General features: G+C 36.6%; 1 pseudogene; it reads left to right on the top strand.

Annotated features, from left to right (window-relative positions):
* Positions 1–272: 272 nt before the first annotated feature.
* LOC103604387 lies at positions 273–26,469 on the top strand (annotated as a pseudogene).
* Positions 26,470–26,694: the final 225 nt, after the last annotated feature.

Raw genomic sequence — 26,694 nt, 5'->3', positions numbered from 1 at the left:
TATGTTTTCTCTTCCTTATGATTTTCCTAATAAGATTTTCCTTTTCTAGCTTACTTTATTGTAAGTGTACAGTATGCAATACATATAACATACAAAATATGTGTTAATCGAATGTTTATGTTATCCATAAGGCTTACGATAAACAGTAGGCTATTAGTAGATAAGGGGAGTCAAAAGTTATATGCAATCTCACTAATGCAGCTGCCGTTGAGTCTGTGGCAGTGGCAGCAACCCATGCACCAGCAGGGGGAGGAGGGAGTTCGCTTGGTGGGGCCCACAGTTTCAGCAGCCTGCCATAGCCATGGTCCCAGTCAAGGTGGGAGATACCCTCCCCTCATTGGAGTGTTTGAAGGGGAGCCAGGGAACAAGGGGAACCTGGAAGAGCTGTTATAAGGGCAAGAAAAGTGTGCTGTTTGGAATTCCTGGGGACTTTACCCGTGGTTACTCTAAGACCCAATTGCTGGGGTTTGTGGAACAGGCTGGGTTTCTGAATGCTAAGGGGATCCAGGTGATGGCCTGTCTGAATGTTAATGATGTCCTTGTGACTGGTGAGCGGGGACAAGACCACAGGTCAAAAGGTAAGTTTCAGCTCCTGGCTGAAAGGTCACCTGAAAGGAGCCAGATTTATTATTAGGTGATTCGTTGGTGTCTCTCTTTGGAAATCAATGGCTCAAGAGGTTCTCCATGGTGATAGAGGACAGCATAGTGAAGGCCCTGAATGTGGAACTGGATGGTACAGGCCTTTCCTGATACCTGTCCCCCAACATCATCCCTAACGTAACTCCTTTCAGGTTTGATTTTATAATAAGTATAATATTCATAGAGAATAAGTTCTGTTTTTGTAACATGTCTGTGCATAATTTAGCAGTAATCATTTTAACTCTCTTGTTTACAAAGGAACTTTTAATTATAAGAAACTATAAATCTACTCAATTCTAGCAAGGCCATTTTCAGTGTTTTAATGTTCCAATGTAAACCTTTATTTTAGTAAGACTTTATTTTAGTTTTTAGAATGATTGGTGGTTGTTGATGAATAAGAACATCTCTTATCTCTCATGAGCAAGTTGTAATATCTTCTAGGTGATTTAGAATGCTGAAGTTAAAAAGAGTAAAAAGAAAAGAGGGGAAAACATGAAACAGTGGGAAAAGTATAGTACTAGGAGTAAGTAGAACTAAGTTTAAGGCCTGCTCTGACATTATCTACTTATGACGGTGTCATATCCTGATAAAACCATCATATATTGAAAATATAATGTCAAAAATGCATTTAACACACCTAACCTACGAAGCATCATAGCTTACCTTACCCAACCTTAAACATGCTCATAACACTTAATTTAGCCTACAGTTGGGCAAAATTATTTAATGCAAAGCTTATTTTATAATGAAGTATTGAATATCTAATATAATTTATTGAATACTGTACTGAAAGTGAAAAACAGAATGATTTCCCAAAGTTAGTTTCTACTCAGTGAATCCTTATATGTGAATACCATTATAAACCAGACGAAATCTTGAAATATAAGACAGTAATTGATTCAGTAGAGAAATGAGACTTACATTTTATTCAGTAAAACTGAGATGATTGCTTAGAATTCAAGGAATTAGACTAATGGCAAGAAGGGGCCAAATCAAAAAGACCTTGTTAACAAATGCTTGTCAGCTTGTATGGGTAAAACATTTGGTTTGATCTGGTTGAACACCATTATGTTGGGAATAGACTAAAATGTAATGGTCATGGATTAAGGAGACAATTGAAAATTTTGATTTGTATGTGATATAGTTCAGGTAAACTCTGTAGCTGAGGCCTAAGTTCGTAAAGCAGAATGAGTGTAACTGATTTATGTTCATTTCTCTGTATCTTTCATGTTGTTAGGTATTTAATTCCCAGCAAATATAATCTAAGTTTTTCTTCTCTTCCCTTGGACTGAGGAATTGCGGAATTTCTGCAGTCTTAAAAGTCATCTAAGTGGAAAATTACTGTTTAATTCTGTGACCAATCATATTAAATAAGTATGTATTTATAAACATTTTTTTTGCCTAACACTATGGTATCAGATATTCTTGGCAACTTGGGTATAGTATAGCAAACGTCAGCAAATCCATATGTAAAATTACTGAATTGTACTTGATGGTACTTAGAAAGGTATTTTCTTGTATTAGCTCATCAGAAATTGGAATAAAAAATTGAGAAAAGGTACTAAAAACAGCATAACTGATGGAAAAATAAGGTGCAGTTTTCTGGTCAATGTGGAAGAGTGAGCTGATATAAGACTATTCTTCATGTTTCAAACATATCAGAGTCAGAATAAAATATAATCAATCGATCAATCAATCAATCAATCAATCAATCGGAGCTTAAAAGAAGAAAGAATCCAGATGCAAAAGTTAATGCAAAGTGAGGAAGGTGCCTGTGTGCTGAAGTTAGAAGTCCACAAGGACAATCATACTGGTCTTAGAGCTTACTTTAAAACTTTATGACAGTAGTTTTGAAAGCATAAATGAAATGGATTATTTGGAAATTATTAACAATGAAAATTGACTTAAGAAGAAATAAACTATAATCTCTGAAGATTTTCAATCAGCTGTTCTTTCTGCTCTCCCACGAAGACCCAAGCCTCAGGTGGTATTACAGAATATATTAAACAGTCTTTCAAAGGAGAGATGATATTTATTTTGTACAAACTGTCATAAAGAAAGAACCTAAAATTACCTAGCCGTTTATAAGACTGTTATAATCTTAATACCAAACTTGATAGAATACAGAAATAAAATCACAAGACAATCTCATATGAACATTGCTGAAGAAGCCCTAAATATAATGTTGGCACATCCACCCCAGATACATCTAAAGTTAAATATATTATTATCAATTAAGGTTAATATTTATGTTTATTAATTTTATCCTAAATGCTCTATGAGGTGTTCTGGATGAGAGATAGATTTATTATTAATTACCTTATAGTAAATAACAAGTGCAGTACCCCCTGGGATGGTACAGTTAAAGCCACATGAAAAAACCTTCTACATGAGTAAACTGACACTCTGAAGGAAAGGGGTAGAGAACAATGGATTTTCTCCTCTTATATACATGAGATAGATAGCCAACCCTCTTTCTTCCTGAAAAGAGACAAAAATATTTTTACTCATTTGATAGAAAGTATACTGGATTCTCAGCCTAAGATTTTAGAATGTAAATGGCTTTCCAAGGGCTTTATATCATGTAAGTCCATCATGCTGAAAATTAGAATTTTTTTGGAAAATTAGAATATTTTATTGAAAAAAATAAGACTAAAAAAGGGGGAAGAATATAACCTGTTCGTGGTGTACTCGATACTATAAAATCTTACTTTTCCCAAATCCACCAACTCAGTGCATTTCTGATTCAAGTCCCCTGGGAGTTTTTGAGGACTTTGAAAAGCTAATTCAAAACACATATGAAAGAGTGAATGCTCAAGGAGGTGAAGAAAATTTTAAAGAAGAGGGAACACTTGCTGTATCAGAAATGAAGAATATAAACTTTAGTCTTTGGAACAGTGTAGCATTGGCAAATACATAGATAATAATAATAACAGCTGTATTAGGGTTTTCCAGAGAAACAGAACCAGTTTTGTGTGTGTGTGTGTGTGTGTGTGTGTGTGTAAAGATTTATTATGTGAAATTGGCTCACATGATTGTGGAGGCTGAGAAGTCCCAGGATCTGCAGTCTTATCTGGAGACCCAGGAGAGTCAGTGGTGAAAATCCAGTCTGTGTCCAAAAGAATAAGAACCAGGAGAGTGAGTAGTGTGTGTTCCAGTTTGTTTCAGCACAGGAGATGATGATGATATCCTTCCCGGCTCAAATAGTGAGGCAGAAGTTCCTTCTTAGTTATACTTTTCGTTCTATTTAGGTTTTCATTTGATTGGATGAGGGCACATTAGGGAGGGCAATTGCTTTTTACTCAGTCTACCAATTCAAATGTTAACCCTCATTTAAAAATACCCTCATAGGCACACCCAGAATAATGTCTGACCAAATGCCTGGGAACTCTGGGGCCCAATCAAGTTAACATATAAAATTAACCATCACAATAGCTAACTGTATATTTTAGTTATTATATACCAGGCACTATTCTGAGCATCTTGCATATGTTAGTTTACTTAATTTTCACATCAACCTATGAAGTAGGTAGGATTTTTATCTCCATTTTATAAATAAAACTGAGGCCCAGTAAGGTTAAAGATCTATACATTTATCCCAGTGGTAGAACAGAAAGTCCAGGAAGATGCTCATACATACATGGAATCTTGGAATGTGATCAGGATAGCATTGCCAGTCAGTTGAGGATAAGATGGTGTTGAGACAATTGCTTATCTATTTTAAAAAGTTAGGGCCAGGCCGACCCTGTGGCTCACTCAAGACAGTGCGGCTCTGGGAGTGCAGAGGCCGTGGGTTCGGATCCTATGTAGGGATGGCCGGTGCACTCACTGACTGAGCGTGGTGTGGGCGACACCAAGCCAAGGGTTACGATCCCCTTACCGGTCACACACACAAAAAAAAAGTTAGCATTTTACCTCATAGCACACACTGAAATAAATTCCAGATAAATTAAAGATCTCAAAGTGAAAATCAAAAGTTAAAAAACTTAACAAAATACAAAGAAAATGTGGAAGAATATCTTTATAATATCATAGTATGGAAGAAATTCTCTATAGCAAGATGAAAAAATAGAGATTGATAATTTGACATCATCAAAACATAAAATATCTATAGCCACCACACCATCAGTGTTTATCAAGCACTTGCTCCCTGCAAAGCCTTGCTAATCACTTTAGTATATTAACTTAGCTCATCCTCACAAAACAAGCTGAAGATGTACATACCTTATGATACAACAATTCCTCTTCTAGGGCAATACATTAGAGAAATTCTTGCATAGCTTCACTGATACTATGCTTGTAATAACCCAAAATTGAGAGAAACCTAAATATACTAGCAGGAATCAAATAAATGGATAGATAAATAAATAGTGGCATATTCATATAATGGAATACTATACACATTTAAAATTAATAAACAATATATATGACTCAGCATAGATAACAGCCCCCAAAATAATGTTGACCAGAAAAAAGCAAGTTGTAGAGCCATACATATGGTATATTATTTATTTACCTATATAAGCACAAAAAAACTGGTATGTTGTTTATTAATATGTGCATTTTTTAAAAAGGATAAAAATATGTAAGAAAATTTAAAACAATACATAGTATCTTCTGGATTTACATAGAATCCTCTGTTCTATAGCTACAATACATAGTACTTTCTGCATCTAGTATATTACTTTTATAGTGAGATTAAGTGTAATCAAATCTTAATGTTTGTTAATTCTGGGTGATGTGTGCATAGATTTTTGAAAATAGTATGATCTTTATTCACTTATAGTTTTGAAGTGTTTAATAATAATACTTAAAATAAGAGAAAAAAACTTGTACCAATGACACAGTAAAATATTCATGGTACTTTTACTTTTGTATTGATTTTGATTAGTTATTGATTAGAGAAGGATGACAGGTTAAGAAACTGTAATTCTCCATAGTCCCCTCCTACACTCTTGGCACCTAAGATATTGACTTTCAAAGTGGACTATTATACTGTCTTAGGATGAGATTATGAAGCTAAGAACACAGTCCTTAGGGAGATTACAGAGTGGAGCTGAAATGCTCCAAACACGTCCATGGTGATAGTCTTGGTTTTTTATTTTGAGAATAAACATACCAAGATATAAATGGCATCTGCCACACTATGTATGCTCATGAAGTGTTAGTAATTATTATTATTATTATTGTATGAGTTATTAGTAAATTTGATCATTATTTTTCAGTGGTGTATGTAAGGTGTAAAGCTTCCGTAAGCCTTTGGAAGTTGGGTGAAGATCAAGAGTTACAAGAGTTTAAAAACTACTGTTAGAAATGTTTTACCTCCCTGCCAGCAGCAACTTGTTGGTCAAGAGGCATTTATTCTTTCACCCAAAGTATTCCTCATGTATACCTTGAAGTGTCTGCCTGCAATAATTGGAGAACTTAAGCACCTAAAATCAAAGATACTTATTTAACTCTTCTCCAATGCTCTGTTTTTGCAACTCTGTAGTTTTTGACAAGAGCCACTCATAAGGAAGAAGTCTGATTGCAACCAGATGGAAGCTTTTCTGTAGCATAAAGTGTATGGTAAGAAGTTTTTCATTTAACTAATCAAAAAAAAAAAGGCATTACAATTTAGGTCATAAATATTTACAAATGAAACGGAGATGTGGCTATGGATAATCTGCATTTAATGTTGAGCCAGCACAACAGTCAAACACATCAGAGGCTTGTTAGCTCTAGGTACTGAGCTACAGGGTAATCTTCATCGGACATGCTGCTGACACTGACCAGGAACAGGGAAGGGGGCTGTGGTGGAGGGGGGGGGGAGGAGTGAGCAATGTGATATAAAGACCATATCATATGAATTTAGGGGATGATTTTGGCTTAGGAACTCTGCATTTCCATTTGAAGGAGGTAGGCAATAAACCCAGATGTGCTGCCCTGGAAAGGCTGTCTGGCTGTCTGGACAGGTCACTCAAGACTTCCCTAGGGCCATTCACCACAGCCCAGAAGCTGGCCTTAAGCACCCCAGATTGGAAACCTGATTGGTTTATTAATGTGGTGAGAGTGGATCTGCCTCTAGAGGATGGACTCAAATTTAACCAAGCTCACAGAGGCTAATGTAAACAAGTAAGAATGTAGGCTGTTGACTGACAAGCACAATTTTGCTCTATTTGCAGGGCTTATGGAGAGAAGTTTACTAGCCAAACAAATTATAATGCTTCTGTCTGCTTAGCCAAGATGTACATTTTTAGGACATTGCTCTAATGGACACTGACGGGTTTTCTTTTTGAATTTATTTACTCAGGCACCCATGTTTGATGATTTCCATTATATTTACGTTACTAAATTACACTCCCATTCCATGTCTACCTCCTTGAGGTCTTACCCACATCACTTTGAATTTTTCGGTTGCTCTCTCATGCTTCTGTGACACATTACAAAGGTCTGTGTTTTACTCCCCCAAATGACAAATCACACTGACGTAGGGTAGATTTTGCTAGTTTAACTCTGAGGGCATCCACCTTTATTTCCAAGTCCCTGGGGACTATGCGTTGTCCATGTATGTAAGGATGACATTAGCTTTTCCTTTTCTCATTCTCTTATTTTTGAAATCTTCAGCTGGCAATAAAAGTACGATTTCTCTTCTGTTTGTTTGAGAAATATTTTGTGGGATAGCTGGATTAAAGAAGCCTCAGGGTCATCAGGGGCGGGAATGTAGAACTTTATACTTTTGAGAGGTTCACTAAAAACTGTCATCATTGGGCCGGCCCGGTGGCGCACTGCTGTAGTGCGCCGCTTGGGAAGCGCGGTGGCGCTCCCATTAGCTTTTCCTTTTCTCATTCTCTTATTTTTGAAATCTTCAGCTGGCAATAGAAGTACGATTTCTCTTCTGTTTGTTTGAGAAATATTTTGTGGGATAGCTCGATTAAAGAAGCCTCAGGGTCATCAGGGGCGGGAATGTAGAACTTTATACTTTTGAGAGGTTCACTAAAAACTGTCATCATTGGGCCGGCCCGGTGGCGCACTGCTGTAGTGCGCCGCTTGGGAAGCGCGGTGGCGCTCCCGCCGAGGGTTCGGATCCCACATACAGACCGGCCGCTCACTGGCTGAGCGAGGCGCGGGGGCAGCACTGAGGGTTGCGATCCCGTGGCCGGTCCTGGTCCGGTACGGGCGCGACACTGAGGGTTGTGATCCGTTGCCGGTCACGAAAAAAGACAAAAAAAAGGATTAAAAAAAAAAAACTGTCATCATTTGGATGTCTCTGAAACAAGTGGCTACTCTGTATGGTCACATGTTAACCTGAGAATAATCTTTATATGGCTCAGGGAGCTTCTTGAATGTCTATATCATGAGATATGAAATGTAAAGAACTACATTCATCCTATATTCTTCCTGTAGTGGATATGTATTATTAATGATTACGTGAGGCTACAAAACTAAGCTATAGAATCCTCCAAAAAGCTCCTGCTTTGTGCTCTTCTAACCCTTGCCCCCAGCCTTCCTCTTTTTGTCCTTCGTCCCTCGCTCCATCTCCTGGAGATTCTCCCTCTCTTCTCAGCTCTTTTTATTGCCAACTGATTGTACACATTTTTAATTAACTTTTCCCATTGGATTAGATTTACTGTATTTAGCAAATTAAAAAAAAAAACAAAGACATAAATTTAGTAAATAAAAATACATCCCATGAAATATGGGACATACTTATACTACAAAAATTTTTGTTGTTTATCTCAAATTTGTATTCAACTGGGTGTCCTGTCTTTTATCTGACAACCCTATTTTGGATTTCTTCCCCTTCGTTTACCTCCTTAATGTCTCTCTGGTATGACTAACCACATTTTCTGAGATTATGCACTCCAGCTCCACTCAGTATCTGGATTTTGATATTCTGGAAGAGGAGAATGGACTTGTTTTGTGCCAATCATGCCCTCATGTTTGGCTCTAATGTGAATTGTCTCTGGTCACATAGAAACAGGTTCAGGCACCTTTTTTCTCTTGCCCCCAAATCCTCAACTCACCCCTCTCCCCAGAGTGAGAGCCCAATCCTTCAGACAGATTGTTCCTCTCCTACGCATCCCCCTGGCTGATTAAAAAGAGTAATAGAAAGCTGTTTGAGATTCTTGCAAACCAAAGCTGTAACCAAGGAAATTTCTTTATAAATGTGTGGTGCTGTCATTGATTTTTTGTTTGTTTTTGTCTACAGAGAAGGAAAACGAGCTTATTCCATTAAAGTTGTGCACATCAGTTCCTAAATGTTGCAAACTTAATTCCCTGTCCAGCAATTAGCCCCTCTGGTCAGATTTGTCCTTGTCCTGGGATCCAAGCTCTAGAAATATAGAATGAGAGAAGATGTTCTGTTTTTAGGGCTGTATGCAGCATTGTGTGCATATGTGTTTCTGCATTCTTTTAAAAATTTTAAACAGCTCTCTTAAGATATAATTCACAGGCTGTGCAATTCACCCATTTATAGTGTAAAATTGAATTAGTACAAGTGTATTCACAGGGTTGTGCAATCATCACTATAATATAATTTTAGAACATCTTGTCCCCCTAAAAGAAACCTGTATCCATTAGCGGTCACTCTCCATACCACCCCTTCTCCCCCCTCTTCCCCCCCCCAGGCAAACACTAATTTACTTTCTGTCTCTATAGATTTGTTTATTCTGAATATTTCGTATTAATGGAATCATATAATATGTTGCCTTTTGTAACTTGCTCATTTCACTTATAATAATGATTTCAAGTTTCATCTATGTTATATCAGTACTTCATTCCTTTTTATGGCCAAATAATATTTCATTGTATGAATATCACATTTTATTTTTTCCATTCATCTGTTTTTGGGTTTCTTGTACTTTTTAGTATGTATGAATAATACTGTAACATTGCTATGAAGATTCACATACAAATTTTTGTGTAGACCTATGTTTTCATTTCTCTTGGCTTGATAACTAGGAGTGGAATGGCTGGGTCTTCTAATAACAATCTGTTTAATCATTTGAGGAACTTCTAAACTGTTTACCAAAATGACTGCATCATTTTACATTCCCACCAGCAATGTGTGACGATTCCAATTTCTCCACATTTTTACCAACTCTTGTTTTTTTTATTATAGTAATCCATGTGAAGTGAAGTGGTATCTCATTGTAGTTTTGATTTGCATTTCTCTGATGGCTAATGACATTAGACATGGTTTCATGTGTTACTGGTTATTGTATATCTTTTTTGGCAAAATGTTCATTCAGATCCCCATCCTTTGCCTATTTTAAATTCAGTTATTTGTCTTTTTATTATTGAGTTGTAAGAGGTTTTTTTAGATATTCTGATTATAAGTCCTTTATCAGATATGTCCTTTGAAAATGTTTTCTCTTATTTGGTGGATTGTCTTTTGACCTTCTTTATGTTTTTACTTACAGTACAAAAGTTTTTAATTTTCATGTAGTCTAATTTATCTATTATTTTTGTCACTTGTACTTTTAATATCACATGTAAGAAACCATTGCCTAACCCCCAGTAACATAGATTTGCTCCTGTGTTTTCTTCTAAGAGTTTTATAATGTTAACTATTACATTTAGGTCTATGATCAATTTTTAATTAATTTTCATGTGTGATGTGAGCAAGGGGACCAATTTAATTTTTTTGCATGTGACTCTCCAGTTCTCCCAGTATTATTGTTGAGAAGACTATTATTTCCCCATTCAGTTGTCTTGGCACCCTTGTGTAAAATTTGCTGACCCTAAATGTAAGCATTTATTTGGGGGCTCTCAATCCTATTTCATTAGTCTGTAAGTCTATCCTTATGCCAGTGCCACATTGTATTACTTCAGCTGTGTAGTAAGTTTTGAAATAAAAAAATGTAAGTATTCCAACTTTGTTCTTTTTATTTTTTAATTTTATTTTTTAAAGGAATTTATTAATTGACACATATTGACTGTACGTATTTATGGGTACAGAATTATATTTCGATACATATATACAATGCATGATGCTTAATTCAGGGTGATTAGCGTATTCGTCATTCGAAAACTTTATCATTTCTTTGTGATGAGAATATTTGATCTCCTTCCTTCCGATCATTTGATAACATGCAGTAAATCATTGTTAATTATAGATTCCTGGGTCCACTGTATACCAATAGAACTTTTTTTCTACCTAGCTGTAATTTTGTCCATTAACCAACCTCTTCTTATCCCCCCTCCTCTCTGTTCTTTCCAGCCTGTAGTAACCACAATTCTACTCTCTACTTCTAAAACTTCAACTTATATTTTTTGGCTCCCACATATGAGTGAGGACATGTGGTAATTATCTTTCTGTGCATGACTTATTTCCTTTAGCTAGTATCTTTGTAGTTTTAGGTCTTACATCTAAGTGTTTATTTAGAGTTGATTTTGGTATATGGTGAGAGATAGGGGTCTACTTTCTTTCTTCAGCATATGGACATTAGTTTTCCCAGCACATTTATTGAAGAGGCTGTTGTTTCCCTAATGTATATTCTTGGCGTCTTTGTCAAAAATCAGTTGGCTGTAGATGTGTGGATTTGTTTCTGCATTCTCTATTCTGTTCCATTGGTCCATGTGTTTGTTTTTATGCTTGCACCATGCAATTTTGATTACTATAGCTTTGTAGTATATTTTGAAATCAGGTAGTGTAATGCCTCCAGCTTTATTCTTTTCACCCAGGATTGCTTTGGCTATTTGGGGTCTTTTGTGGTTCCACATGAGTTTTAGGATCGTTTTTCTATTTCTTTGAAGAATGTCATTTGTATTTTCATAGGGATTTGTCCCAACCCGCGGGATATTCAATGCAGACCCTGGAGGGGGGAGTGGGAATTGGATGGGACAAGAGACAAGAGAAATGGAGACAAGACAGTATTCTGATCAAGTCTCGTTTATTAGCCAGAAGGTCACAGCTTATATAGCCAGCAGGAGGGAATCAGCAGATAAGGAAGTGAGCAGCAGATGGTTTACTGAGAAAACCGCAGGGCGGGTTGTTCTGGTAAATGGAAAATTCCCCTGTTATCTATGGCAAGTTTCAAAGTTACCTACACCCATATTGCACAGGAGGGGGAGGGACAGAAGATAACAGCAAACAAGGCTCTGAGGCCTCGAGGCAATAGCTGGGTTCTATGGCTCCAGATAGGCAGGCTCTTAGGCAACAGCCGGGCTCTATGGCTCCAGACAGGGATTGCATTGAATCTGTAGATCACTTTGGGTAGCATGGTCATTTTGACAATATTAGTTCTTCCAATCCATAAACATGGAATGTCTTTCCATTTTTATGTGTTCTCTTTAATTCCTTTCACTAGTGTTTTGTAGTTTTTGTTGTAGAGATCTTTCACCTTCTTGGTTAAATTTATTTCTAGGTATCTTTTTTTTTGGTAGCTATTGTAAGTGGGACTGCTTTCTTGATTTCTTTTTCTGTTAGTTCATTACTGGTGCATAGAATGGCTACTGATTTTTGTATATGAATTTTATATCCTGCAACTTTACTGAATTCGTTTATCAGTTCTAAGAGGTTTTTGGTTGAGTCTTTAGATTTTTCTAGATATAAGATCATGTCATCTGCAAACAGGGACAAATTGACTTCTTCTTTTCCAACTTAGATGCCCTTTATTTCTTTCTTTGCCTAATTGTTCTGGCTAGAATTTCCAGTACTGTGTTAAAACAAAAAAAGGGTGGTGAGAATGGGCAACCTTGACTTATTCCTTTTCTTAAAGGAAACTTCGCTTTCAACTTTTCCGCATTAAGTATGATGTCAGCTGTGGGTATGTCATATATGACCTTAATTGTGTTGGGATACTTTGTTCTTACTTTGAAGATAGTTTTGGCTCTTCTGGGTTCCTTTTGTTTACATATGAATTTTAAGATCAGCTTGTCAATTTCTTTATTTTTTTGAAGGCTTTTTATTGAAAGGTAATTGATTATATATACTAGTGGGGTACTGAATTGAATATCAGTACATGTGTACAATATGTGGTGATCAAATCAGGATAATTCGTATACTCATGTTTACAAAACATAATCAATCTTTATGACCCTTAATTAATTTTTCTCTAACCCCCCTCCCTTTTCCCCTTTCCCACCTCTAATAACCACAATTCTGTTCTCTTTTTTATTTTTATTTTCGGAAGTTTAATGTATAACTGTGGTTTCTTTCTTTCTTTCTTTTCTTTCTTTAGTTTAGCCTCCACTTATGAGTGAGGACATGTAGTATTCCTCTTTCTGTGCCTGGCTTATTTCGCTTAACGTAATTGTCTCTAAGTTCATCCATGTTGCTGCAAATGGCAGAATTTCATTGTTTTTTATGGGAAAGTAGTTTTCATTGAATATATATTACTACATTTTCCTTATCTAGTCATCTGTCAATGGACATTTAGGTTGGTTCCAACTCTTGACTATTGTAAATAGAGCTGCAATAAACATGGGAGTGCAGGTATTCCTTTGACATGATGATTTCCATTCCTTTGGGTATATACCAGCTTGTCAATTTCTGCAAAGGAAAAAAAAAAGGTCAGCTAGAATTTTAATAGGGATTGACTGAACCTGTAGTACAATTTGAAGAATATTGCCAACTTAACTGTATTTTTTTTCTGATCTATGAACATGGAATGTCTTTCCATTTATTTAGATCTTAATTTTTTTAACAATGTTTTGTAATTTTAAGAATGTTTTGAACCTCTTTTATAAAATGAATAAGTAAGTATTTTATTATTTTTGATGTTATTGTAAATGAAATTGCTTTCTTAATTTAATTTTTAGATTTTTCATTACTAGTCTGTAATAGAATTTTGTATATTTATCATTTACCCTCTAACTTTGCTGAACTTGTTTATTCGTTCTGATAGTGTTTTAGTGGATTACTTAGGTTTTTCTATATACAAAACTATACAAAAAATTATGTCATCTATGAGTAGATATAGTTTTAATTTTCCTTTCTGATCTAGATGACTTTATTTGCTTCTATTGCCTAATTACTGTGACCAGACCCACCAGTACAATGTTGAATAGTAACAATGAGAATATACATTCTTGTCTTGTTCTAATTTTAGAAGAATAGCAAGCATTTATTAGCTTTTTAACCATTAAACATGATGTCAGCTGTAGATTTTTTGTAGATACCTTATCAGGTGAAGTTTTCTTCTACTCCTAGTTTGTTGAGGGTTTTTATCATGAATCTATATTAGATTTTGTCAAATACCTTTTCTTTTGTCTCTGCTGTGATGATTATATGGTTTTTGCCCTTTATTTTATTAATACAGTGTGTTACATTAATAGATTGCCAGATGTTAAGCCAATCTTACATTCCTGGGCTAATTCCTACTTGGCCATGATATATACTATTTTTTATATGTTGCTGGATTTACTTTGTTAGTGTTTTGTTCAGGATTTTTACATCTATATTCATAAGGGATATCATTTTATAGTTTTCATTTCTTGTGATGTCTTTTATTTCAGGGTAATGGAGTAAGTTGGAAATTGTTTCCTCCTTCTATTTTTTGGAAGAGTTTATAAAAGATTGGTATTAATTCTTTTTTGAATGTTTGTTGGAATTCACCAATGGGCCAGCTGGGCCTGGACGTTTTTTGCAGGAAGTTTTTAGTTTATTAATTATTAATTCCATCTTTTTATTTATTATTGGCCTATTAAGATTTTTTAATTTTTTCTTGAGTAAGTTTGTGTAATTTATGCCTTTCCAGTATTTTTTTTTCATTTACTCTAAGTTATCTAATTTGTTGGCATACAGTTATTCATAGTATTCTCTTATAATCCTTTCTATTTCTGTAAGGCTGGTAGTGATTTCTTTCTGATTTTAATTGTTTGCATCTACTCCCTTTTTTTGTCATTTCACCCCAAAATTTGTCAATTTTGTTAATCTTTTTAAAAAATCAACTTTTGGTTTTATTGATGTAGATTACAATAGGGAATTTTATTTTATTCTCTATTTTATTTATTTCTACTCTAATCTTTATTATTTTCTTTGTTTTGCTTATGTTTATTTTTCTTTTATTTTTCTAGTTTCTTAAGATGGAAGGTGAGATTATTGATCGAGATATTCTTTTTTACTAGAGGCACTTACCATATACAGTTATATATTTCACTATGAGCATTGATCTAGCTGCATCCTGTAACTTTTGTCATGTTGTATTTTCATCTTTATCCATTGCAAAATATTTTCTAATATTCCTTGTGATTTCTTCTTTGAACAGTTGGCTACTAGTTTGTTCAATTTGCAGATATCTGTCAATTTCCCAAATTTCCTTCAGTTGTGACTTTTAATTGAATTCCTGTGAGGTCTAATATTATTTATTATTTTAATTATTTTAAATCTATCGAGGCTTATTTTATGGCCTAGCATATTGTCTCCCCTGAGACTATTCCTTGTGTGCTTGAGAAGAATGTATATTCTATTTTTGCTTAATGGAGTGTTCTAGAGATATTTGTTCTAGCTGTTTTAGAGAATTGTTCAAATCTTCTGCCCAGGTTATTCTCCCCATTATTGCAAGTGGGGTATTGAGATTTTCAACTCTCGTTATTGAATTGCCTACCTCTCCCTTCAATTCTATCAGTTTTGTTTCTTCTCATCTTGCCCCTCTCAATGTGGAACTTCCATACTATGAGTGAGTGGGGGCAGAGGTCATCAGAGCACTGGTATTCTCAGCCTGCAGCACGTGGGCTAGAGATTTCTCCCTACACATGGCAGCTGGATGGGGGGACTACAGGCTCAGTCTTTTTGGTTTCACCTGCCTGGAATAGAGCTTCTATAACATGGGACTGGGAGGCAGAGGAGGGGTGGGAATGAGAAATGCCTGCAATCTACCCCTCCTGGAGTGAAACTGTAGCTTCGACCATGGAGCTGAAGGAAGAGGGAGTTCCTGTCTTCTTGACTGATCATGTCTGGGGCAGAGATTCCTGGGAGCTGGGAAATATGTGTAATGAACTGGATCATGGCTCAAATGCCACAGACTCTCACTGTTCCTACTGACATTTAGTAGATTTTCTTGAATGAATGTTTCTGTATTTGTTGTGTGCATTTAGGACAATTTCCAGGGAATATAAATGATCAGTGATCATTTTTTAATAATTTTCACTAGTTAAATTGCTGTCTTACAGGGGAGAAGGTCTACCAAACTTCTTCCTCCTACATTCCCAAAGTCCCGCTCCTCCCCCTACTTTTTTTAAGATTCTAAAATATAATGATATTTTTTGCTTCCTTTAATTTCCCTCCCCTTTTATAGTTTACTTTGATTATTTATTTTTATAAGGAGATTATTTTAGTACTATAATGAAATGTAATTGAATTGTAGAAAGTCTTTCAATAAATAGTTTCTTCCCTATAGGATCTGTATCTGCCATTTCTTAGGTAGTTCATTACTTCATGGAGATTAATGTTGAGAGTCAAGCAAGGACCAGGCCAATTATGTTTCAGAGAAAGAGGTACTCTCAAATATTTAATAAACTCCCAAATTAAGGTAATTTTCTAGACCTTTCCTATTAATTCCAATTATTTTTGGTACAACATTTTACTCATATCCATATAATGGCAGCAGGTATGATGGTTGGGGATAGAAACATGGGAGAGGGCCGGCCCGGTGGCGCACTGGATAGTGCGCCGCTTGGGAAGCGCGGCAGCGCTCCCGTCCGAGGGTTCGGATCCCACATACAGACCGGCTCCCGCTCACTGGCTGAGCAAGGCGCGGGAGCAACACCGAGGCTTGCGATCCCGTTGCCGGTCCCCGGTCCGGTACGGGGGCAACACTGAGGGTTGCGATCCGTTGCCGGACACGGAAAAAAGACAAAAAAGACAAAAAAATAAATAAATAAATAAAAAAATAAATAAATAAAAAAAAATAAAACTTAAAACAGAAAATAGAAAAGAAAAATAGAAAAAGGGTGAAAACTATAATATATAACTTATACAATATATCCCTAGAATACTTACTATTTGCTTCAAACTCAGATAAAATATAGCCTTACAACTTGAGTATTCTCTATTTCGGATCCCATATACAGACCGGTTCCCGCTCACTGGCTGAGCGAGGCGCGGGAGCAACACCGAGGCTTGCGATCCCGTTGCCGGTCCCCGGTCCGGTACGGGGGCAACACTGAGGGTTGCGATCCGTTGCCGGACACGGAAAAAAGACAAAAAAAAAAAAAAAAAAAAAAAAAAACATGGGAGAGAGCATAATAAAGCCTTTTTTCCCTTTTATCCTCAGAGTTCTATAAAATCAACTTGTTACTGTGAGTTCTTGGTCTTTTTTAATATTCAGTTTCAACTTCCAAACAATGAAGTATCCTGGTTTTATTAAACATCATAGTGCTTCATGCCTGGTATTAAAAAATCATAAATATCAGATGTTGTATTTCAAATAAGAAAGAGACATTATTCACCTTTCCTATTTATTTTCATAGGGATCTAATTGTGTCCAAACTCTAGCATCATCATTGTTTAACAGAGGAATTCTGATTTTCTTTTCCTTAGGCAAGGAAAGCCATTATACATTTGTTCCACTATTCAAGGTTACTTTGCTGGTAGAAGATGCTCCGGAGCAGTGAATGTGAGGCAGGGTGGAAAGTTGGAAAGTTTTTCTTCCTTTTGGATTTAATGCTTACAACAAGGTGAAACTTATTACCTAAAGCTCATTGACCCTTGTATGACAGGACAAGATTCTGACATCCTAATGTTTCTCTTTCCACAATCTCATTTAAATTTCTCATTTTGCAGGTTCAGACCCAGAAAAGCCAAGTGACTTGTCCAAAATCAGACAGGTCTCTTGCTTTAAAGTCCAGTGGTCTTTTTAGTTCACAGTGTTGCCTCCTAGGAGAAGTAATAACCCCTGACATAAGGAGAGTGCTTAGTGTTCACCACTCCTTTTCCTCTCTCTGGATTTCCTAGAACCCCTTGACAAGCAAATAGAAGTGAAAATGAGGGTGAGAGTTCTTCATGTCAACCTTCCTTGCATCAGCATACCCTGTAGCCACATTTTCTAAAATGGCAGTGTTACATTATGGTGGAGCCTCCAAACACTGGAGTGACTTTGTGGAGCAGTGCTCTGTGCTGAGCAAATTTGGACATACAGTGTGAGAAAGACATACTTTGTTGTGTTAATCCACTGAGATTGTAGAGTCAATTTGTTACCACAGTGTGACAAATAATTTCCAACATTCAGTAGAACAGGTCACATCAATACATTATAGCATAAAAGACTTTGCAAACAATATGCTGAATGCTTGGATAATGAGGACTAAGAAGGTTATGGCATCTATTCAACCAGCTGAATGAAGGCAAAAGCGTTGGGAGGATTCTTCATATTTTTTCTTCTAACTCAGTAGGCTGCTCCTGTGTTTTTGCCAAACACTGTCTATCATTGGGTATGGGTAAAATTGACTAAATTCTAATTGCAGTTCAACACAAAGAGCTAATAGCATATGCATTTTAACTTAAGATTCCATCCTTTAAAAAATATTTTTAAAAATGTATTTGTGAACAGTCTGCTAAAATAACACAGTGTGAAAGACATTGAGGATATTAAGTTTGCTGGACTACTTTATAGCAGGTTCTAATGGCACTAAAGTATTTATCAGTAATCTGATTTTTTGATATGCTGCACAGTGGTTTTTATGTTACATTAACTTTTTTGTCTTTTTTTTTTTTTTTTGGATCATTCCCATGCCGCTTAGAATGAACTGGATTGTAGCCTAATTGCTTTATTATGCAGTATTAAATAAAAGGAGAAGTGTGAATTAATAGTATAAAAAATAGAAGTGTGAATTTAAAACAACAAGCCTTGGTCATTGTAGGTGGTATAGGAGAACAAAACAATAGAATCATGACAAATGTAAATGAAATATTAAGCAGAACATGCCACTAGTATAATGACTTTTCAGAAGATTTTTTGCAGGGGAAGGAAACCAAAAATGGGCCAGTGGTGACTTATTTAAATCCAAATACAGTGAATAATTAAGTATATATTTTCACTTAAGTATAGAACAATCTCTATTTTGCAAACAATACTTCTTTCTCAGTATTTTACACCTGATTTAAGATATCCAGATCCTAACTGCTCTCGATAGCATATTAAAAACCATAAGTGATGATACTGAAAGTCTTTTTAAAAATTACCTAAATCATTTCTTTTTGAAGATATTTGCTGCCTCCTATAATTAGATAGAAATATTCTTCATATATTTGCTAACCTGTGTAACTGAGCTACCTGTTTCTGTGACTTCAGCTCTCAGCTCCAAATACATGACTTCCATAGCCAGATCTCTTAAGATTTTCCTTCTGCTTCCAGGATTAGTTCTTCGTCTCCAAACCCCCCACCTCCACCCCCGAGTGTTTCCATCTGCATGTTAAGATGCACCTAAATCCCATGTATCTTTGAGACAAATTCCTCTAATAGTAGCTTTTGAATATGTTATTTTGTCAGTGACACCAAATTTTCCCATGGTCTCAGGCTCACATCTCCTAATCACCTTTTATTCCACCCTTTCCTTTGTTTCCCTTCCTCCCTGTATCTTTTTCGTGCCAGACCCAGGTTATTCTTTTTTCGTTTGAATTTCTCTCAGATACCTCCTTCTTTCTCTTCACACAATCACCCTCCTTAGTCTTTCTAGACCCTCGCAATAGCTCACCAACACTGGGTAATTGCTCCTGCACTGGTCTCCTGACTTTAGTCCATCCTCCACACAGCCAGAGCAGCCCTCCTAAAATACTCTTTTCCTTATGGTTTTCACCTGTAACACCCCAGCATTTCTCTTTTGCCCACAAAGTAAAGTGGCCACAGCTTTAGACTGAAAGGTTTATCCAGGTCTAGCCCCATTTTCTGCCTTCACTCTCACCTCATCCTACTGCTTAACAAAAGTCTCTCCACTCCAGCAAAACCAATCTGTTGACTAGCCAGCAAAATCAGTTTCTCTTTCCGATTTTCAGTGTTTTCTTCCATATTTCTCACATATAGAATTCCCTACCCCAGGTCCACCAGATCAATCTTAGTGTGTATTTACCACACACATCTTTCCTTTCCTTGACTCTTTCCTCTATTCAACATGGATTTTAGTGGGCATCTGCAGTGGATCCTATCTCTGAAGCTGTTCTTGATGGGAGCTGTGGAAAGTGACTTTGTGCCTAACAACGCATGACTTGCCTTGTTTCGTGGTGTAGGAGAAAGAGCAGCAGACTGTGCGGCACCCTCTCATACTAACTGCTCTCTGAATGTATAGAGAACTTCTGTTTTTCATTTTCTTCCCTGTCACAGTGTATCTAGATAAAATAGGTACCCAATGCATTTTTTGCTGATTGACCAACTGTGCCTCAATGTCTTACCCTTCCTAGGATGCAGTCTCCTCACTTATGAAAAGAAGTATAGAAAACAGTGGATCACGGAAGAAATTCCATGATCTTGGTGATTGCATGTGTATTTTCTTTGGTCATGTGTTATTGGCTAACTTTTATACACATACCTATTATTTTACATGGTATTTGCAAAAAGACCTGTAAATTCTCAGTAGACGTGTGTTACTTGATTTTCAGCATCTTAAGAATTTTTATTATAGATCTTGTTTGTGGTAATTATTGTCCACCCCCGTGCCACTTTTTCAATCACCATAGGAATTTTTTTCTTGTCTTTGAAAGAAAGGCAATAGAAAACATTCTTAAAGTCCTAGGAGGACTTTCAGGCATATTAAGTTTGTTTATGTGCACCTCTTGGGCACAGTTTTCAGAAAGAAAACATTATACTCTTTCTTAAATGATTTTCATCTCTCTAGTGATACCCAGTACAGCAAAGTTACCCAGCACAGTCCTTTACATGCTGAGAGATTTGTTGAGACAGAACGGGGATGTCTTATCACAGAGAATCAATTTCAGTCATTGAACTAAAAGTTTTCATCTCAGTCACAAATGATGTAAGTATGTGTAAAGCCCAGAAGAGGCTGTCATGTACCTAACGCATTTCAGAACTAAACATTACAATGCGAGCACACTAGGCTAGGACTGGTGCTTGATTCCAGGACTTTTTATGCTGCTTATTGAATTTCTGCAGATTAACATTACCATCAGAATCTCTGAGGGTAAAGCTCAAGTATTAATACTTTTTAAAAGCTCCCCAAGTGATTCTATGAACAGCCAGGCTTACAAACAAGTGATTAGGCTGAAAAATCCACCAAGGCAAACAACTTATGTGTGTGTTCAAAACCATCCCATTTCAACACTCTGCAGAGCTCCTGACTCAGAGTAGATGCCTAATATGCATTTTTTTATCTGGTTGTGTCAGCAAGCTTTCCTCCCCTACTGGCTTTTTATCCTCATGATTTTTTCTTAACAATATCTTCTCTCAATTACTATCCTCTCTCTCCTTCCCTTCGTGGTCTCTCCCAGTCATTATTCCATTTTTGAAAACTGGCTTTTGCTCTCACAACGCCACTGAGACTGCTCTTGCCTGCATCAACCATGACCGCGCTCTCTCCTCATCTTTCTTAACCTTCTGCTGCTGCACTTGACAAACTGTCAGTGACTTCTGTCTGTTCCTGTGGCTTCAGGGTCGTCACTGGATCTGCTTCCGCCTCGTGTCTCCGTCACTAGTTCCCCTTCCTCTGCCTGCTTTGAATGTCCCTATTCCCTTGAGTTCCATTTCCTTTTCTTCTTATTCTTTACCTCCTTTTTAAAGCATTTTCATTGATTCTAGGCCTCTTTTGAAAATATAATAAAATCCATGGGTCTGTTCCTCAGGGAAATCAAATTTGGATGTAAATACAAAAGTTGGCTCACCATTTCTGTGGGTTTATGGAACCCTATTGTCTTCCGTGTTTATGAACAGGACACATATGTAATTAAACCTAAAATGTCTGGATTCACATACCCCTCCTCAGATTCCTGATGAATGAGAATGTGTGTTTATGAAAATTCTTGAAGTTATAATTGTATGAAGATGCCATATTTATCAGGTCAAATGCAGAAACTTTGTTTCCAGGATTTCAGAAAGGCGAACTTCTAAAATCTCTTTTCAACTTTCTTTCTCCTAAAATTGCAAGGTATCTCTATAAGTCCCAGTTGATTATAGCTGAAATATATAGTGCCCCATGTAATTTCCAATCTTGTGTGAACACATTCTCTAAATATATTCAATCCTCATTATTCACAGATTCCCTACTTGTGAATTTGCCTATCCACTAAAGTTTTTGTAGCCCTAAAGTCATTTCTCTCCATGCTTTCACAGTTATTCACAGACATGGGGTGAGCAGTGACACATTCGAGTATTGTGACACACATGCTCCTAGCTGAGGCCAGATGTGGTGCTGCTTTGTTTTCATGTTTTCAGCTCTTACACTGTAAGTGAGTGATCTTTTCACAGTGTGTTTAGTACCATGTTTTTCACATTTTTGTGCTTTTGGTCAGTGATTTCACTGTCTAATATGGCCCCAAGTGCAGTGCTGAAGTGCTGTCTATGTTTGTGAGTGCAGAAAGGTTGCTATATGCCTTATGGAGAAAATAGGTGTGTTGGATCAGTTTCATTTAGGCATGAGTTATAGTGCTATTGGCCTTGAGTTCATTATTAATATATATATTAATATATATAAAAAATATATATATAAATATACAAAAAAATGTGTGTGTGTGTGTGTGTGTGTATAAAATAAGGTGTCTTTAAACAGAAACACATAACACAAGGTATGCACTAATTGGCTGAGGAAAATGTTATGACCAGAGGCTTGCAGGAACCTAACCCTGTATTTCCCCTAAGAGCAGTGCTTCAGTATTTGCCAATTCAGCATTCATAGCAACTTTATAGAATATAACTACTGTAAATAATGAGAATTGACTGCATATAAAAACTTGTCAAGTTAGACTTTATAGCAAGCTAACCTTTACACAAGTAATAGTCATGATACAATGTTTTCCTTCACATACATTCAGTTATGACTACACGTGACGAGTGAATTTTTCTATTCATATAACCAAAGTGAAAAAATTAATCTACAAATGCCACAGTCATTTTTTAATTTAAATTCTATAGAAGCTTCCAAATACCCACCAAGTCAAATTGTAGTTATTAGTGATGGTGAAATGCACAAAGAGATGGATGGTTTATGCTTCAACTATTTAATATGTTCACTATTTCTCTAGTTTATACTTGACCTCGGGAGTTTTAACCATTTTTAACTTAGAAATCTAGCAGGTCAGTGCTTTGTTCACTGAATATGAGTGAACAAAGTTCACTCTAGTTTTGCTCTGGCAAAACTAGAATGTTGAAGGGGTTATTGACTGGCACATTAAAAGATAACTTTATTCGGAATAGTATTTCTATGTAGACAGAAAAAATTTTTATGAACCATGTTTCTATTTTTGCCACTTGAATATATACCTGGATTTCTGTCAGGGCTCATCACTCCTCCATATTGATAACTCCATTAGTGGTTGATTTTATGAACTACCCAACATTTAAATTCAATTAAATGTGAAATTTTATTAAAGTATTCTAATATAGTTTTATATTAAGTAAAGTATAAAGTACTTTATACTGTTAAAATATTAAATAAATTTTATTAGATTATATACTATGTATTTATTAAGCTTATTAAATACGTGTTAAATAGGTATCTTATACTTTATATGATAACCATTTTGTTTATAATGCTGATGAAGAGAAAATTCAGTGAAACCATTTTTTGAAAATTTTTGGTAGCTCTTATTTCTGTTAATACATTAATCTTGTTTATTTTATTCTAAATATATAATGAAATATTATTTGGCAATAAAAAGGATTGAAGTACCGATACATGCTATAACACTGCTAAACCTTGAAAACATTATGGTAAGTGAAAGAAACCAGTCACAAAAGACTGCATAGTACACAATTCCATTCATATGAATTGCCCATAATAGGCAAATCTATAGAGACAGAAAGTAAATTAGTGGTTGCCTAGGGCTACAAGGGTTGGGAGGAAATGGGTAATGATACCAATAGGGTTGAGGTTTCTTTTTGTGGTAATGAAAGTATTCTAAAATTGATTGTGGTGAAGGTTGAACAACCTTGTAAATATATTAAAACCAATTATTTATATACTTTAAATGAGTGAATTGTGTATTGTAAGCAATTTATATCTCAGTAAATTTGTTATTCAAAGTTAATTTTAAAAATATGAATCACATTTTATCTTCATTCTAGCTGAACTTTGAGTATAAAGTCTGAAAAAACTGCCACGACCATGCTGCATTAGTAGGTTTCTGTTGCTTATAATGTAATACCTGAAACTGGATAATTTATAAAGACACAAAACTTATTTCCTATAGTTTGAAGGCTGGGTAGTCCAAGGTCCAGGGAGCACGTCTGGTGAGGGCTTTCTTCAATGTGGGGTGTCACATGACAAATGGCTGAGCAAGAATTAGTTAAGCTTTTCATTCACTCTCCTTACAAAGCCATCAGAACCACACCCAGTACTCCATGAATGAATCAGTTCATTCACGAGGGCATAGTCCTCACGATCTGTTTACCTCTTCAAGTCCTCACCCTTCAAATACCATAACTGGATTTCCTGCCCTCTTAACACTCTTATAATGGGGGTTGTTTCCAATACATGAACTTTTGGGGGACACATTTAACCCATAGCACATGCAAAGGCTCTAAACATATTGCTTTCATGAGCTAGCCCTGCAAAATCTCCTAGACAAAGGGCCTCAGAAAATTAAAATGATTGAGGGCTGTCGGTGTAAGGACAGGTAACAAGAATTAAATATATATTTACCTTTATTAATAAGACCAAATGATTGTTATAAATAAGATGATCATACAAGGTTACTTCAAAAACTTCATGGATAAAAGCAATCAAAAGATAATACAAACCTTCCATGAACTTTTTGAAGTATCTTCATATATTTAATTTGCCAGTAGAGTCATTTATATCTCTTGTCTTGGACTAATTAATAGTGGCCCCTTCACTCTCAAAACTGTTCTGATTTAGATGACAAATTATATGAATATCCTTATAGTAGCATGTGAAAGGCTATATGTGCTAACAATGTAGATAATAATAAAACTAATTACTATGGGGGGGATTGGACAAGTTTATAAAAAGTAGTATAAGCCTAATACTTGCCTTTGAGATGGTGCTGGGAGTAAGGGGAGAGAAGAAGAGGGAGAGGAGAATGCTAACTAACTTTAGAGTAGGACACTAATAGAAAATTTATCAGTGTTTTAGTCCTCCAGCTCTCAAGGCCATCAGAAATTCCTGTGTCCCCATTGTTGCTAACATGCAGGTCTCTCTGTTTCAGTGGTTCTTCTCTACCACTCATATTTCATGATGTTGGGGATACCTTGTCACCAAGGTTTGTTGTAGATGTTGTCCATGAGTTTTTATTTAATTTATCTTATTTGCTCTTTCTTTAGGGAACATTCAAGGAGATTTAAAATCTACACTACACCCCTTACCTTCTTCCCAGAACCCCTCCAGATAACATATCTTCCATTTTGCTAGTTTACTTCTCCAATAAATGACATCCTCCAATAAATAAAACACATCCTCCAATAAATCGCCAATAAAGAGTTTATAGGAGTTTTTGTTTTGTTTTCATGATTTAGAATTTGCATTCCTAAAATTTCTTTATGTTACCCTGACATTTAGTTGATAGTTTGGCTAAGCAGAGAATTCTTGTTAAAAATCCATTGTCTTCAAAATGTTGAAAGCATTTTCTCATTTCTTTTTAGCTCCTAGCAACTGTTGTCTGTTGTCATGATCTTCAATCCACCGTATGTAATTTTTCTTACTGCTGTTGGTCTTGCTGTTCTCTGAACTTTTTGAAGATTTGTTTTTGTCTCCATGGTAGTTTTCATTATTCCCATTATAGAGAGAAGAAAATAAATGTACAATAACTTGTTTAAGATAGCACAAGTGGTAAACTGTACTGTATGGACTGAACCCAAGTTTGAAGCTTGTGTTTTCTGTACTCAACTGCTTCACAAGAAAAGAGTTCAAAGTGATAGCTTTAAACAAGAAATCAAGTCCCTGCAACACTAACATTTATTGTGTACCCAGGCCCAGTGATAACTACTGCAATGTATTATCTAATTTTATCCTTACAAGAACCCTATGAGACAGGTTCTATTTCTATCTCCAATTTACAGATGAGAAAGCTGAGCCATAGAAAGGTCACACAGAAAGTAAGAGAAAGTCTTAGAGAGATAGTTTCATGACCATAGACAGGGCTCAGCAAACTTCCCCTATAAAGGGATAGTTAGTAAATATTTTAAGCTTTATATGCCATATGACCTTTGTTGCAGTTACTCAGATCTGCCATTGTAGCATAAAACAGCCGTAGGCAATGTGAAAACAAAGAGTGTTGTAGAGATAACTTCTGAGAACTGTGGGAAGATGGAGGACTAGGGAAACCTTGGACACATTTCTTCCACAGAAGACGACCAGAACAGGCCCACTGCTACCAGTGCTTCACTTGCCAGTGACATCGTCAGGACCCAGGACTGTCGCCCACTGTGAGTTTTGCCCCATTCCATGCTGCTGTCTTCTGCAGCGCTGCTCCAGCTGCTGCTGTTGCTGGAAGCCATCCAGACCTATGCTGCAGCTCCGACCAGGCCAGACGTGCACGGTTTCCCTTCCCACGTTATTGCACCAGTCAGTTCGGCCGCAACCGCCTGCAATGCAGCGGCCTTTGCTGGCGGCTGTCTACACAGCAGCACCAGCGAGACCAACCATGCATGGGATCCTGCCCAAGCAGCCTCAACAGCCAGCTCAGTTTCTTGTGGGTCTTCTGTCATAGTTGCATGCAGTGCTGCTGCTGCTGCCATAGCCATTGCAACAGCAGGCCCAGCTGTGTGTGGGAAGCCCTGCTAACACTGAAGCAGTATCCACCCCGTCGGGGGGTGGGAACCCCTGCTACTGCCTACAGTACAGCAGCCATCACCAGGGACCTTCCCTGCTGCTGCACCAGCAAGACTAACTGCCCACAGGACCCCCACCCAAGCCACCTCACTAGCCAGCCTAGCTGTGTGCAGGACCCCTGATGCATCTGCCTGCAGTGTGGCAGCCATTGCCAGGGTCCATCCATGCTGCCTCACC

This window comes from Galeopterus variegatus, unplaced genomic scaffold, assembly GCF_000696425.1.
Source record: "Galeopterus variegatus unplaced genomic scaffold, G_variegatus-3.0.2 Scaffold5114, whole genome shotgun sequence".
Classification (NCBI taxonomy): Eukaryota; Metazoa; Chordata; class Mammalia; order Dermoptera; family Cynocephalidae; genus Galeopterus; species Galeopterus variegatus.
This window is presented reverse-complemented; position numbering and strand designations above follow the sequence as displayed.